A 4,291-nucleotide genomic window follows, 5' to 3' on the forward strand; every position below is an offset into this window, starting at 1 on the left:
ACTCAGGTTATATGGAAATCAAAATTAAAAACACAATTATTATTTACAAATGCTATGAGGAGAATGAAGTACTGTGTATGCACTTAACAAAACACATGAAGGATCTGAATACTGGAAATTACAAAATGCTAATAAATCAAATTAAATAGAAACATAATATGTTCATATATTAGAAGGTTCAACTTAGTAAAGATGTCAGTTCCCTCCAAACTGATCTATAGGAAATGCAGTTCTTGCCAAAATCCCAGTAAGCTTTCTGCAGACATAGACAAACTTATTCTGAAATTTATATGGAAAGGCATAGTATCTAGAATAGTTAGCACACTCTTGAAAAAGAGGGATAAAGTAAGAGGAATCACTCCTTGATATTAAGGGTTAAGATGCAGCTGGAGTAATTAAGACAGTATAATATTGGTAGAGAACAGACTAGAGAGCCCAGGAATAGTGGCACACAGATATGTCCAGCTGATTTTTGACAAAGGCACAAAAGCAAATTGGTGCTAGATAAATTGGTCATCCACAGACAAAAACACACAAGCAAACAAAACAACTTGAACCTAAATCTCTTACCATACAAAATTGATTGAGGATAATGGAACTTATATATAACATGTAAAATTATAAAATTGTTAGGAAAAAAGGAAATCTTTGAGATATATCTTGATTGTGGTTACACATTTATAAATCTACGTATATAATAATATTCCATATAATTAAATACATACACAGATGAGTACAAGTAAAACAGGAAATCTGAGTAAGAGCAGTGGATTCTATCGATGTTAATATCCTGGTTGTAATACTGACTATAGTTTTGCAAGGTATTACCATTGAGGGAAACTGAGTAAAGTTACTCAGGATCTTTGTTATTTCTTCTAACTGCATGTGAATCTTCAATTAGGTCAAAGTGAAAACATTAATTTTAAGAAGCACTCATAAAAAACAATAACGTAACTCTCATGGCTGCCAATTAAAGCTCAACGTCTTTCGTTTCAGATTTCCAACTCCCTATAAACAGACCCCAAATTCTCTTTCAAATCGTACCTCCTGTGAGTCTTCTGTACACACTGGCTTAAAAAACTCCATATTCTTTGAAGTTCCTATGTCTCTTAGCTCATCCCCCAACCCAATCCCGTCCTCTACACACCCCAGTTCTACTCTTCTTCAAGGACCTCCAATTGGTGCTTCCAGCTGGAAGGAATCCCGCCTCCCTGAGATCCCACACACCTTTTCATCTTGTATTAAAGCTTTGTAAGTACTTGTTTCCTATTTTCCACAAAGCAAAGAGTTTTCTCCGACAGAGCAGAGATCCATTTAGCTCTAATTCCCTTACAGGTGCTAGTCAGAGCCAACAGGTAGTGCTCAGAGGCAAGCAGGATGGTACAGGTTAATGTAGATTCTGTCAGGAGGGGTACAAGAGCCAGGCTGACCACTCTCCAGTCTGGTTTTCACGACCTCTTTACAGTTTAGCCTTTAACTCTAACCTCCCTATCCTCCGTTGAGAACAGGGGAATCACAGAGCAAGTGCTGACACATTAACAAGTACCTTTGTCAGTACCTGGCAGAGTAGATACTCAGACAACGTAGCTGGAGTTTGGAAACCTGGTCTCTAGCTTCTGTCAGCTCAAATACTAGTTGAAGGGACTTTGACAATTTGTTTGCCTTTTACATCGTGTCTTCACCTATAAAATGGGGACCAAAGTAGCTGTGTTGGAAGTAAGATTAGTTGACTCTTGTGTGAAAGTTAAGCAAGATATTGCTTCTAGAATGTGAATAAGCTAAGGTTCACTTGATTGTTTGTGATGAGATAGGTATTACTCTAACAATTTCACATGGGTGATCTCATTTGTAAAGTGGAGACTATTTTCTCTCCATCTTACAAATGAGGAGACCAGGCATGGAGAGACGAACTAAGTGGTAGAGGCTGGGAAACCTGGCTCCCTTCAACGCTTTTGCATTTCCCACCATGCTGCCTCTTTAGCAGAGAGAGGTAGTGATGTTTGGGACCCTCACAACTGTAATTTCAGAAGCTTGTTTTCTTTCATTTTCTTCTCAGGCTCCTCCCTTTTTAAGCTCTGTAGAAAACTGATGGCAGTTATGTTTCCCATCCTTCACAAAAAATCTTCACAATTTTGATTTCCAGGATCAAGTTTGCTCCAGAATCCCTTTTTATTCCACACAAGCATTTTCTTCCATTCCTGCCACTTCTGTTCCCAGCCTGACTGCTTTCTCCTACCACTCTGAGGCTACAAATAGCCCCTTGTTTACAGAGATATCATCTACTTCATAAAGGAAAGAGACCACCAGAAAACTCCACCAGCCCCTAGTCCACACATACCCTGTGTGATACTCTCTTTTCTTTACTCAGGGTTAATGCCTTCATCTGAGCTCTGGAGTGACTCTCAACCTGTGGTCCTGTATTAGACTATATTAGAATCAGCTGAGGTTCTTGTTAAAAATACCCAACCCACATCTACAGAATCAGAATCTATAGGTGAGACCGGGGTACAGGGCAGTTTACATTTTAACAGGCCCCTCAGGTAATTCTGATACAGACAAATCTCAGAACTACTCCTTTAGAAACTTAACTTGACCAATGTATTCCTTTATTAACCTTTCAATGTTCATTGTATCAGTAGCCATGATCCTTATTTCTGATATCAATAATTTGTGTCTTCTCTTTTTTTCTGATTAGCTAGGTGAGTGGTTTATTAATTTTATTAATCTTTTCAAAGAGCCAGTTTTTTCATTGATTTTTATATGTTTCCCAGTTAATTTTGTTGTTTTCCACTCCAATTTTTAAAATTTCCTTTATTCTGCTTGATTTAGTTGGAAATTGCTCTTCTTTCTATAGTTTTCTAGAGTGAAAACTTAAATTATTGCTTTTAGATTTTTCTTCTTCTCTAAAATGGGCATTTTAATCTGTAAATTTCCTCTGTGAGCTCTGCTTTCTCTACATCCAGTAAAAGTGTGTTGTTAAATCTCCAAACATTTGGGAGGGTTTTTTATTTATTTATTTTTATTTATTTATTTATTTATTTAGATTTTATTTATTTATTTGACAGAGAGAGATCACAAGTAGGCAGAGAGCCAGGCAGAGAGAGAGGAGGGGAAGCAGGCCCCCTGCTGAGCAGAGAGCCCGATGCGGGACTCGATCCCAGGACCCCGAGATCAGGACCGGAGCCGAAGGCAGCGGCCTAACCCACTGAGCCACCCAGGTGCCCCTGGGAGGGTTTTTTTAAAGAAATTATTCTGTTATTCATTTTTAGTTTAATTCCACTGTGGTCTGAGAACATACTTGTATGAGTTCTAGTCTTTTACATTTGTTCAAATTTGTTTTATGGCCCCAAATGTGATTGTGTTGGTAAATGTTCCACTTGAATTTGACCAAAAAAATGTTTATGTTGCTGTTGTTGGATGAAGTATTTCATAAATGTCAATTAGATCTAGTTGATATTGTGCTATTTAGTTCAACTACATTCTTACACATTTTCCGCCTACTGGATCTATCCATTACTGAAGGGATATTTAAGTTTCCAACTATAACAACGGATTTGTCTATTTCTACTTGCGGTTCATTTAGTTTTTGCCTCGTGTCTTTTGATGTTCTGTTATTAGGTACATACCTTTGGAAGACTGGTATGCTTTCTTGGAAAATTGACTTCTTTATCATTATGTAATTTCCCTCTTTATCCCTGATAATTTCACTATTTCTAAAGTCTAATTTGTCTGAGATTAATATAGCTATCCCAGCTTTCTCTTGATTAGTGCTATTTTATCTTCTTCCATCCCCTTAGTTTTAATTGGTTTCTTTACATTTGAAATTTTAAATGAAAATTTTTTTGTAAAAAATATATAGTTGGGTCTTTTTCTTATCTGCTCAGACACTCTTTGTCTTTTAATTAATGTATTTAGATCCTTCATATTTAACATGATTATTGATTTTTTTTGTTTTATATCTACCATGTTTGTAACTGCTCTCTACTCACTGTATTTGTTTTCTGTTATTTGGTTTTTGTTTCCCCTTCTTTCTGCCTTTTCAGGATTTAGCTGAACATTTTATATAATTCCATTTTCTCCCCTTTCTAAGCATATCAATTTACAATATGTATTTATAACCAATTTAAATCCACTTTCAGATAACACTGTACCATTTCACATTCAATGCAGGTACCTTATAGTACAGTATCCCCAATTCATAACTCCCATCCCTTACACCATTAATGTCATTCATTTCACTCACTTATGTGCTATCATCACCTAACAAATTGTTACTATTTACTACTACTAC

The sequence above is a fragment of the Mustela nivalis genome (assembly GCF_964662115.1).
Source record: "Mustela nivalis genome assembly, chromosome: 10".
Taxonomy (NCBI): Eukaryota; Metazoa; Chordata; class Mammalia; order Carnivora; family Mustelidae; genus Mustela; species Mustela nivalis.